Source organism: Aptenodytes forsteri, unplaced genomic scaffold (assembly GCF_000699145.1).
Source record: "Aptenodytes forsteri isolate BGI_AS27 unplaced genomic scaffold, ASM69914v1 Scaffold56, whole genome shotgun sequence".
Taxonomy (NCBI): domain Eukaryota; kingdom Metazoa; phylum Chordata; class Aves; order Sphenisciformes; family Spheniscidae; genus Aptenodytes; species Aptenodytes forsteri.
This window is the reverse complement of record NW_008796213.1, coordinates 1,575,762-1,588,742: the sequence shown is the minus strand read 5'-3', so window position 1 is coordinate 1,588,742 and position 12,981 is coordinate 1,575,762.

Sequence of the window (12,981 nt, the reverse complement as noted above, 5' to 3'; positions counted from 1 at the left end):
TCATAGTTTGTCTTTTATTGCAAAAGTACTTACTACACATAAGGATAAGGAAAAAATAAATAACATAAATCAAGACATACCCACAAAGAAAAGACTCCTACACATTCTGAGAAGTGAGTAATGCCTGACATATATGTACAAAGCGGAACTAATAAACTGATCTTGCTCGCCAAAAAAAAATTTTGGAAACACTTTTGAAGTTTTGATTGTCTTTCTATAGCACTGGTGAGCTCATTGAGTCAAAGCCATGCAGTACAAACAGGGATGAATATTTAAATAGCATTTCTATGTCCTTCAAGTAATACAATATAGTGCAAATGTGTACATATAGTGTATACATACACTACAGTGAAATACTCCCCATCCAGTCTGACTGTACTTACATTTTAAACTGCTAGAATATAGGCACACTAGTAGATATAAGTATTATCTAAACTTCACTTTCAAGAAAACAGAGTATTTGGCGATGCACTGCTAGCTAATGATGTAGGTAGGCTGTAGTGACATGCACCGCTTCCCTCCCAACCACAGTCTCAAAGATCATCACTATTCTCAGACTGCATGTGACAGAAAAATAGGAAGGAAAAGGTTAGGAAAGTGTCAGAAAATAAGTTCAAATTTGAACACAAATCCATCGTGTGCTGTGAGGAAGGTCACAAGATTCAACTTCTCATTGCAGGGACAGCTGCCTTGAATCAACACACTTGTGTTCTGCTTCTGCTGCTGCTCATCCAAGCGATGAGAATTCAGCTCAGTGCAACTGCGCTCGGATGCCGACAGATGAGTTCTCCTTCCTCAACGACAGGAAGAAACATGCTTTCTTGTTAATACTAGCAGAAAAACTAAACCTAGACTACAGAATGCACCCCTGCATAGACAAGTTTGACCACAGGCTACTAGAGAACTTACTGGACTCCTGCTGTCTTCTAATCCTTTAAGAGAGATCTAGAAGTGTATCAGCTACAGGATGAGAAAACTTCATTTTCAAGTATTTCAGACACTCTCCCACAGGTCATAAATTTACTTCAAAAACAGTAAGCTATTAAAAAAACAGGCAAAAAGAGAGGTCTACTTACAGCTACCCATGCCTTATATAGGAATGTCATTACAGCGAGCAGAACTCCTTACATTCCAACGTTTTCGTGCAAGTAACTACTCATCTAGGAGACAGTCCTTAAACTGGGCATAGAATGAATGTTATCAACTCATTATATAAAAAAAAGGAAGTTCTGAATTTCATAACTCACTGACATAGCTCAGGAAATAAGCAACAAGAAATATTTCAACACATACTAACAGCAGATTGTGCGAGTGGGCACTTAAGTAAAAGAAAATGTTTCTTTAAAAAGAAATAAAATCCTTACAGGTCAAGATTCACTTGACTCAGTGCCATCAACAAGGAGAACTCTACAGCTATGTTCTATTCCACATTATATAAGCTATATTCTAGTTACATATTTAAGAGCTTTTTAAGAACCCTCATTTCTTAAGAAAATAATGGGCAGCTCTGGCAATGCAGAATGGCTGTCACTCAATGTAGAAGAACGGTTCCCTGTTCTAGTTTGTGCACAACTAGAAACACATGAATAAATTCAGAGAAAGGATTTGTGTAAGTTGCTTCCACTTGTAATCTCACTGCTCTTTTCATAATATTAAACTGTCTAGTAGTGAGTTACTGATTATCTGCCAGTACTAGGAAACTTGTAAACATGACAATCTTATAATTTGCATTTGGTGCTCTTCCATTTTTGCTTCTCATCTTTATGGTCTTTATACCCAACTTCAGCAGAAGGCTTCCAAGCCTTCTACCGCTACATGTTTGAGCCATGCAAAATTCAGCACAGAAACACGTAAGCAGTGACTGCCAAAACCTTCTGACTCTTTGCTGTGTTGACTATTACATTACTGAAGCGGTACTAGCGAATTTTCAAGCAGAATAAAAGACTTGACATTTTCCAGCACGCCACAATAATGAACCCTTATGACAAAGTCCCATAGCATCAGGCAGAGATGATGCCAGCAGCTTTCTTTAGAAAGTTTTCTAGACAGCCAGATACTCACCTGTCACACTACCCAGTCCATCAGCTTCTTTAGAAGTCTATTAAATACTCCACTGCTCATTTTACGTACAGAAAGAAAAGCCTATTTCAACAGACTTCCGAAGACATGAGGTGTAAGCTATGTCATACAAACCACTGTGTGTAACTAACCACATCTTTCACACAGTCGTCTTCCTTTGAAATTGTAATGCACAACTTATAGGCATCACCTGTAGAAAAGGATCACTTGAAAAACCAGGTAGCATCATTACCTCTCAATATATTAGAAGTCCCAACTCGTGGCAACAGAAGAATAGTTACAGCAAATCTGAGGTGCCACACGAGAGAGTTTCACAGTCCTCATATTGGGAAAAGTTTGAAATCATAAAAAAAGTGACAATTAAGCAAATAAAAAGATGAAATCTTTTACAGTGGTTTTGGGGGTTTGGGTTTTTTTGGTGTTCTTTTATTTTGAGAAACTACTGAGGACTTTCTTGACTTTCGTAACAGTAAGATACAACCGTAATGCAAAGCAGAAAAACAAATGGGATAAATGCTTGCAAAGTCAAGATGAATTGCCCCATACACGCTCAGGGTCCCTGCAAAACAGTGCCTTTCGCTAACAGCTGGACTAGGAAGAGTCCACTAGACTACCCCCTCCTCAAATTGACTTTTTTAAAACAGGAGGCACTATGAGCTAAAACAAAAACTGGAGCATGTGTCTACTGCACTATTGTTTCATGAAGTGTGAAAATTTACATGTCAGAAAGTTGTCATTTAATGATCAATAAGACAGTTCTAGAAATACGTGAATGGAAGAAATATTAGGAGACTACATAGTCCAGTGCTCAGCCCTGAAGCATAGTTGGTATGCCTAGTCCATCTTGGGAAGATGGCTGTGAGAAGACTACATCATCAAATGTATGCACCTCAGCCTAATAGAAGGGAAAGAAAAATACAGTGCAGCCAGACAGTTCAGCTAATGAATTTGTGAATTGTTTTTTAATCGTTCTTCACTAGAAAGCCATCTGATGCTACTAGCATAAGTCAACTGTTTTCTCATTTTCTCCTAACTACTAGCTAGGCTAAGATCCTCAACATTCCCAGAGAAAATGGAGTTTAAACATCATCATCTCTAACACCGTCCACTCTCTCACCCAGAAACCCTCCTCATCCTTTCCTTCAAGCCCTGAAGCTAGTATTTGAAACCTTTGTATGAATTACAACGATCTTTTTGGTCATGTTACTTCTACCAACCTGCTGCTACTATAACAGCAGAGACAGTGAATTTTTACACTCTTTCTTCCTGCAATTTCAGGTTATAGAAAGAAGCGATATCTGAACAGAAATGAATGAAACCACTACAAAAATGCCGCTTTTCATTTTGTAGAGTTACATTTGGATTTCAGCACTGTAACCATTAGGACTGATCGCTGTCATCAACAGGAAAACACCTGCATCTGGCAGTCTACAAAGAGCACTTACTCATCTGGACCACAATTACCTAGAATACAGTAGCATTATATCATATATTACACTGCCATTTATTTAAACTTCTATTATTTTATTTAAACTTATATTAAGCCTTTTGTAACAAATAATTAAGGCTGTACTGCAAGACAGTGATTTTTTTTATCTCTTCAAATAGTCCATTTCTATTGCTTCAGTAAATTGTAATCTAATTTTAAGGCAATCCCATACTATGATGGGACACAATATAGCAAAATTTCTAGTCTAACAGGTTTCAGATTTAGCTATTAATCAGTCACTCTATCTCATAACAAGTAGAGACTTTAATGTGACATTCATACCTGGAAGCTACTGAACTGAGACAGAGCACCCTGGAATAGATTTTTAATTCAGTCCTAGATGATCCAAAACAAATAATCTCCAAAATACATCCATTCCTCAATTCAGAGAAGATTTAGCACATCCAAATTTAAGACACTCAGTTGTCAAACAAAAGGCATCTACATTCGTGATTTACCAAAAGTGATGCTAAAAATGGATATAAATACTTCAGCTGACTCAACACAGTGGAAGCAGTGGAAGACTGCCAAACTGACCATGAGTGTGTTCCTCTGAACACAATATACATCCTGCATGTTTATCACCTCCCTCAAAAGCAGCAGCTGGCAGCTAGAAACAGTTATGTTGCTTATTGACTGGAAGGAGAGACTGCTCAATATTTTATTTTAGAAAGGAAAATTCAACCATTTTGTTTTCACCAGGAGCTCAGGAAACACTGAAGAAATAGCTGAAGGAGATTCTAGTCACAGTTATTTAGACTATGAGGACACTGTAAACCACAAGAAGCCTTACTGTCTTCCTCAGCGATCTCTCTGGAGATTTGAGAGATTATGTTGTTTAGATTTAGGAGCAGAAATATCTGAGAAGTTCTCTCAGGATACACAGGAAGCCTACATAAGTACAGTACATGATGGCAAACATTCTTGCTATTTTCCCTTCCCCCTTTGACAGCATGTATCTTCACTGAATACTGAAACTAAAGTCTGCCAAGGACCCATATTTTAGGAAGACTACCAACCTCTAACCCAAAATAAGCAAAAATGTTACGTGTTTAGAGGAATTTTTCCATGTTCACACCACAGTCTATCCCATTTCCAGGGGACTAACAAGACAATAGCCATGTTTGATCATATTCAGTTAGTTGGGGTTTTGGGGGTTTTTTTTTTGAATAAACAACCAAGATGAATGAGTATTCCCTTTTTAGATTTTGTTGCTCATACACTACATCACCACTAAGGGACAAAGCCTCAGGTATTCTGGAAACAGTGGCTTTGCAGAATTTTAGACTCACCTACTCAATATCCAATTTCAGTAGAATAGCCAGTAAGAAAAAAAAGCAAACTCCTTCAAACAGAACATTTTTGTAACAAAAACTGAAGCTCATTCAGTCCATCATTTCACTCACAGGTTTGCAACCAAGAAAACTAAAGAAAAAGAGGAGCTGCTAGAGAATGCCAACATGCACATAAGCACAGAAGTTTGTTTCCATTTCAGAGAAGATGAGGGGTAGGGGGGTGGGGGGGTTGTTTGTTTTAAAGCCTGTAAACAAGCCAGGCCCTGCACAGTTATTATTAAACATGTTCAAATCACATTAGGATGCCAACATCTGATTGTCCTTACACTTGTATGTTCTGTACATGTGCCTTTGAATTAAAATGGTAAATTATATTGATCAGCTGTGACAGCGCACAAGACTTTCATGCAGCCAGAGCCAAGTAAACTGGAAATAGCTCACAGAGCTAAACAAGCACAAAAGCTCTTTAAATTTACTTCATGCCAAAACCTTCGTGCTATCTACACTACTATTCAGCAAATACACACTGGAAATTTTTTTTAAATTTGTTTTTAAATACAGAAGTGTTTAGGTGATCAATGCCATGAAAAAAAAATAATAATAAAAAAAATACCCAGTTTCATTTGGGTCCCTTCTCCCTTTACCGCAGATTCTGAACAGCTGCCCTGCATTTTGCCAAGTCCGTGGCCACACATACCCATGACTCTGACTCACTGTTTTAGAGTGCAAACATTGCTACTTATTCTTTAGCTGCTTCCTAATCTTTTTATGGTTTAGGACATCCTCATCATGACTTTGAAATCAGCCGCCCATGGAAAGACATAGTACAGCCAGAAGAGCTCCATGTTCTACACTCACACCTTTAAAAAAATAAAAAAAGCCTTTACAAACCACAAAAAAAACCCCAAAACAAAACACGTCAGCTTTGCCTTTTCCAAGGATTTATTTGATCTTTTCTGTACACGACTCAAACATATTTATGGTGTTGCAATATGTCCTAGGCATTTGTCAGAATAGATTGTTGAGCCTTTCTATCAACCACCATGACTGACTGGAGATGGGGGAGGTGGAGGGGATGGAAATGACGACTTTTTACCTCCCCCAGAACTGAAACTATTTGCCTGTATGATGATATTCTCATAAAAGACTTTCAAAGCAGATGCCTGAAGTTGGGCAATCAATTAAAAAAAAAAAATCAAGCCACTAAATACCCAGCTATAACAGGCTTGCATTTATTGCTCCCATTTGAGGAATCCCCTTTTGCAAGATTTGGATCCTAGAGTGCACTATCATCTTATCTGTCATTTTATTATGTACCTGGACACCCAGAAGGAAAAATGAAAAATGACTGTTCAAGATTTTATATTAAGTCTATAGTTCCTTCAGGACTATATATCTACTATCTATCATAGTAACTAAAAGACCAAGGAAGATGTTTCAAGATATAATATTATGTATTACATGATATATTCCGTGAGTACATAACTGAATAACCTCCTTACAAAATGAAGATGTGGAAAGTGGAGGAGGGGGAATAAAAATCATCCACAGGAGAAAAGTTCTTGCAGCTAAGGTGCTGGACTAGAGGGCGCACGAATCACAACTGCAACACTCTGCATGGTTTCTTCTGCTATCCAAGACACAGAAGTTTGTGCCGCTTCTTCTTCTGTAGGAGGCAAACACAACTACTTCACCTGTCTTAGATAAAACAGCAGCCAATGACAAAGACTATCTCAGTGAGGGCTTCTTCAGTGTGGCCCCTCCCATAATACACATTCTTATTGTCTTACTGCTGTAAGACAGTCACTGCCTGAAGTGCTAGTGCATATTATTGAATGAAGTAAGAAAAAGGAAAAGAGAAGGAAAACTTCTGTATGCCTTGGGCCATTTATATTTCCAGATAAGCATTCAGGCATCCACACCCTTACAAGAATATCTGCAGATCACAACAGCCGATCCAACATATGTTGTCAGACCCCATCTGGTTCAAGCCACTCTCTCCACTACCTCAGTTCATACAGTAACCTAGCTTTGAAAGAACCTTTAAGGTCACCTGGTCCAATGCTCTGCTCAGAGTAGGGCCACCTTAGATCAAGTTGCTCAAGGCCTTGGCAGTTGAGCTCTGAGTGCCTCTAAGGATGGAAATCCCACAGGCCCTCTGGGCACCTCTTCCAGTGTTTGACCACCCTGATGCCAAATTTTTCTTCCCCTGATGTGTATTTGGAATTTCCTTTGTTGCAGTTGCATCTGTTGCCTCTTGTGCTAACATTGTGTTCTCTGAGAAGTCTGTCTCTGTCATCTCCATACGCCCCCATTAGATGACAGAAAATAGTACTAAGTTACTCCGTAGATGTCTCTTCTGGACAAACCCTGTTCTGTTAGACTCTTACATCATATGCATCAGCCCCTGATCACCTTAGTCAACTGGACTTGCTCCAGGTCATCAACTGGGCTCCAGGGAGCCCAGAACTGGACACAATACTCCAGATGTGGTTTGACAGGTGCAGAGCTGACACTGAACGACTCACTTTCCTTGACCTGCTGCAGTCGAATCCATTTCACCACAAGGGCACACTGCTGACTCACATTCCTCTTCATCAGCTCCCCGTGTCCTTTTCTGCAGCACCGCTCTCCAACCACCAACCTGTACTATTGCACAGAGATTTTGCAGCCCAGATACTAAAACTTTCGTTTGCCCATGATGAACTGCATGAGGTTTCTCTCAATCCATTTTTCCAGCCTGACAAAGTCCTAAAAAGCATCGCTACCCTACACATATCAACTGCTCCCGCCCTATTTAGTATCATCTACAAACGTGCTGAAGATGCCCTTCTTTCCATTGTCCAGGTAGTTAACGACAATATGGAACAGTATCAACCCCAGTATTAACCCAGGAAAAAGGAATTCCTCTCCTTTCCCTGTCTTCCAGGCAATAACTGTAATTTGGCTGGCCTATCAATTGACCAGCGTCCTCCAGAGGACTACTAAAATTGCTTTGGGAGCCGGAGCCATCCCCAGAATCATTGTCTGACCATCTTGTCCCTACCCAAAGGGCAACATTCCAAAAATATTAAGTACAGCGGGATAAGGTGGCTCCTCCTCCAAGCTCAAATACCACAATTTAAATTATACTCAGAGTAAAGCAATTCGTACAGTGTTAAAGTACCACAAGAACGTCATCAGTAACTGTTAGTCATTATCTTTCTTCATCCACTGGGTTTCAAGTGTTTTCAGTTTTCCCTGCCCTGAACTGCTTGTGTACATGAAGAAAACATAATCAATTGACCAGCGTCCTCCAGAGGACTACTAAAATTGCTTTGGGAGCCGGAGCCATCCCCAGAATCATTGTCTGACCATCTTGTCCCTACCCAAAGGGCAACATTCCAAAAATATTAAGTACAGCGGGATAAGGTGGCTCCTCCTCCAAGCTCAAATACCACAATTTAAATTATACTCAGAGTAAAGCAATTCGTACAGTGTTAAAGTACCACAAGAACGTCATCAGTAACTGTTAGTCATTATCTTTCTTCATCCACTGGGTTTCAAGTGTTTTCAGTTTTCCCTGCCCTGAACTGCTTGTGTACATGACAGAAAACATAAAACGAGAAAGAGCCAAGAACCAACTTGCAAAACTGTTGTGGTGGGTTTCTTTCCCAAAAAGTCCTTTGAAGAGTTTTAGAGTTCAGTAACTTCATAGAAGGGAAAGGATATTTACATTTTTGGTGTATGAAGGCATGGCACAACTATTTGAATAAAAATAAATGGACATACTAAATAACAGATTAATATGTTAGGTTTGGGTTCTTTAGCTTTTATTTGGGGGGTGGGGGTGGTATTAGGAAGAAGCAGGAAAGCATGAATAGTAACATTTTCTGTGAATAATGATAAATTGATATTAAGTTTGCAGACAATTTCCATGCACGAAGTCCACCACCACCTTGGACCTTAGCTAAAGTCATAAGCAAATTCCTTAGAATACCACGTGGCATCAATTTGGAAACTAACAATACTCACAGCTGCTAAAATATCCCATAAAACAATAGAGTTGATATCTCAGAATAAAACTGATTTGGACTGCTTTTTCACTCATCTGGAATTTTTACTGATATCAAACTTAATTTTTAAATAGTTTATTTAGGGTAGCGAGGAATAACTTAGAGGAGTACTCTGGGGCAATAGAGAGATTAAGCTTAGACAAGAGATCAGATTATCAAGACCATACCATAGAAAACATGTGAAAGTTAGTTTAATAAACCCTTCAATTCAGAAAGGTGGCTTCACCTTCTCCGAGATAAATGAGCTCCATTAAAAAATAGAATGGAGCACAGGACACATTAATCTTTTCCAAGGAAGAAAGCTCACCACACCACTGTGTCCTCCTCACATTCAAGTGCACAAACAGTTTACAAAAATCTCCATTTGTCTTAGAGATGCTTAGAACCAAGAAAACAGAAAGCTATCCATGAAAAAAACTGGGAAACACTCTAATCCAAACAGGAATCAATGAAGGAACTACTATATTTTATCCTACATGGAGAATTTAAAATGTCAAAAACTCCATGACAAAAGAGAACAAGTCTGATGGTAAGCTACTGAATTACTTTAAGAAATCTAAGTTCAAATTCTTTGGTTCTACAATTAATTTTTTGTCCTCAACATATTCCTTAACTCTCCGTGCAGACTTCTGTGTGGGTAACCATAGCATTAACAATCCCACTGACTGCGAACGTACAAGGAGGAAACAATCATTAATTACTTGAGGCTGTGCAGATATTTATAAAGCAAGAAAAACAAACATGCAGTTCTGGATGGCACCCATGGTGTTTTTAAGCAGCTACATGAGGGGGAGGGGGAAAAAAAGTGACCCAGGAATCAAAATAAAAATCAGACTTTGTTCTAATATGGAATGGAGGAAACTGCTTTCCCATTACAGGACAAACAAATATCATCAACTGCCTGACACAAAAGGGAAGAGGAAAACAACAGGAAAACTTGCCAGCTGGGGACAGCAGTAGTCAACTGCCAAGGATCATTTTAGGGCTGCAGCTGCCTGTCTCCACCAAGTTTAAAGAGTTAGCTGTTCTAAAAGTATATTCAAAAAATGCCACTAGGGAGTTTAAGTTCTGACCTTGTAAGGAAAAATTCCATGGAGACGAGAGCGAATTTCCAGGATACCAGGGATTTTGTTTAAAGTCATCTCGCCATTTCCCAGGTTCAGCATCAAAACAGCTATTCCAAAAATGCAACTAATGTTGCTTTTTTCCTGCTCACATCCCTACCCACAGAGCTGCCAGTCTCCCATGTGCCCATCTGAATTCAGTTCCGCACATCCCACTCCAAAGGGAACAACTTCTAGACTGAGAATGTTGCTACTACTATATAATCACAAATCTATTTTTACTGGGTGATGCATGGTGCTTCTGGGAAGACAGCAGATATAAGATTTCTCTCAGTATTTTAAGATTATTCATGTACAGGGCTCTCAGCAATGCTATCTCTTGAGATTTTTAGACAAGCATTGGTGATGAGCATACTTCCAATTATTTTAGGACTTAAAAAGGCTAAATCTAGTAAAAAAAAAAACACCCAAGAAAAAGTATCAAGGTTTTCCCCACATAGCAGTGTGCTTGCAACTAAACTATAAAGTGTGACTTTTTTCAGAATTTTTTTTTTTTTAAAACAGAAAAAGCTGTCAGTATGGCATAGCATTGATATCAAAAGGGACATGAATTATGAACAAATCACCTCTGTGATATTTCTGAGAGCTTTACAGGAACCCCCTCAAAGAGATAATGAAGGAAGAAGTGATGTAAAGGTGCCCAAACCAACAAAAGAAGTGATTCATTATATAACATCTGCACTTAGGTTTCAAATACATCACGTACAGCATCAGCTGGAAAAAGCATATCAAAGACAGGTGCAGGAAGAAACCCAGATCCACAAGCACAGTGTCATGTCCTTTAACACCCCCAGAACCAGCTGACACTTATTTTAACCACTCAAGACAACCAGAAAACATTTCTTCCAGTCTATAAACTTTTAGCCAGAAATTCTGCTACACATTCTCTTGAATCAGAAGCAACTGAATGATCTAAAATTTACCAGTTTTGAGGGAACAGGCAGATGTAATTTTGTTCCTCTATAGTTACAAGGGTGACCAGTACCCAACGTGTGTGGGAAACTACTCCGCACTGAAGGTGATTATTTGCCAGAGACTAGATGACTATCATTAGGTATTGTTATAAAAGCTTAAATATCTATGTAACAAGCATGACAAAAAGTAGAAGCCGCTGGAAACCACAAACATTATACTAAAAAAGGGGCAGAATTCTACTGCTACTCGACAGTACATTATTTTATAGCATTCCCCTCCACCATTATCACAACAGAAGCAATTCAATCATTGTTATTGTATTCCACTGCTGTTTCAGAGCGATCAGCATGGCTGTTACTTTCAGCGACGGTCAGACAAATCTCTAAGGCAGTATACACTTCCTGCTGAAAAAGCAGCCAGCCAGCCATTTACTTTTCTATTTAAGGAACAAACTGGCCCATGAAACAGGAACCTCAAAATCCTACTTGAGCCTCAAGAATCATATCTAGGGACACAGAAGGAGAGAGAAAAACTAAAGACATAACAGGACACCAAAGAGGTTTGTCATAAGTACAGAGTGGCTTGACTAAGTTTAAAAAAAATTAAAAAACAAACAAACAAAACAAAAACCATTCACACTGTACAAGTCAGTTAAAAAATGCCTTCTTAACAGAAGATGTGTTTCTTAGCCAATCCTTTCCTCTGGTACACACACAATACAACAATGATATTTAAAAGTTAAAGTGTCAAGATGAGTAAAAGTTCAAAGAAAGTTTATCAAGTTTAGAGTTATCTATCAGACACTTGCTGTATCTCCTGGAGGTATGACGATAAGAATACGTATCTGGAATACATTCAAGACAAAGAAGGAAGTTTTAAAAATAAACCTAATTGCACACACTGACATTGGCTCACCAGTTTCATTTTGACTATTACAGGGAGATAAAGTATTACTGAGGAACGTTTACTTTTTCTTCTTTTTATTATTTTTTTTTATTTTTAAAAACCAGACACAAGTTGCGTTTCGCAAAGAAACAAGCTGTTCTCTGAGATACCTAGGTGATCACTGGGAACCTCCACTACATAAAGACTGTATTTAATCAGAACTGATTTGCATTGCAGTTACAGTGCTGTGTACCACAGTCTTTATGCTCCACAGTCTCATGGTTACAGTGCAGTCTGATGCAAAAAAACGACCATGAGCTATTTCTAGGCAATGTCAGGATCCTAAAGCCAAGGCCAAAAATTCACAGGAAGATCACATAACATGGCAGTAGGCTAAAGAGTACAGGGCTAGGACTTCATGAACTATGGCAGACAACTCAGATAAAAGGACTTCCAATAGTCCCAGGAGGCCAGGAGAGAACAGTAACTTTTAAGCCAACCAGTGCCTTGTACAAAGCAATGTCTGGCAAGCCCTGAACCAGATCATTAAAGAAGTCAGAAGGAAAGAATTAAAAAAAGAAAGAAGAAAGGAGGAAAAAAAGAAGAGAGCTCATGACAGAACGACCTTAGTAGACTGACCTTTCTGGAAAGGATGCCATCGGTACGATTGGAGGGCCATCAGCTGCACAGAAGGAACAGGCAGGCTGCTTTCACGCCTTCAACAATGCCTGGGGAAGGGCTCAGTGGCAGCTCAGGCCGAGTACGGAAACTGAAAGGTATTGAGCTGTAAGTCTAAAAACCAAAGAGACTTGGCATATTTCCCATTGTGTGTAAATTAGCTAGAAAGATGAGAATGTTAGAGCTCCACATGATTCATTTGGGTTCTGGTAATAAATAGCATGCAAGCATGTTTAGCTGCTGAATTCAGTCAAAGCAGAACATACATATGTTCACTTCCAAACCAAACTTCAAAGGAGAAAACTCATTCTATACAGAAAGGACAACTGATAGACTGTCCACCTTCTCACCTACTCCATTTAGCCCATCTCCTCACACGTAACCTTTTCTGTTCTTTTACCTGTTCTTCCAATTCACTCTACCTGAATATGCTCGTTTCCCTTGCCGCGTGTCTGTACGAG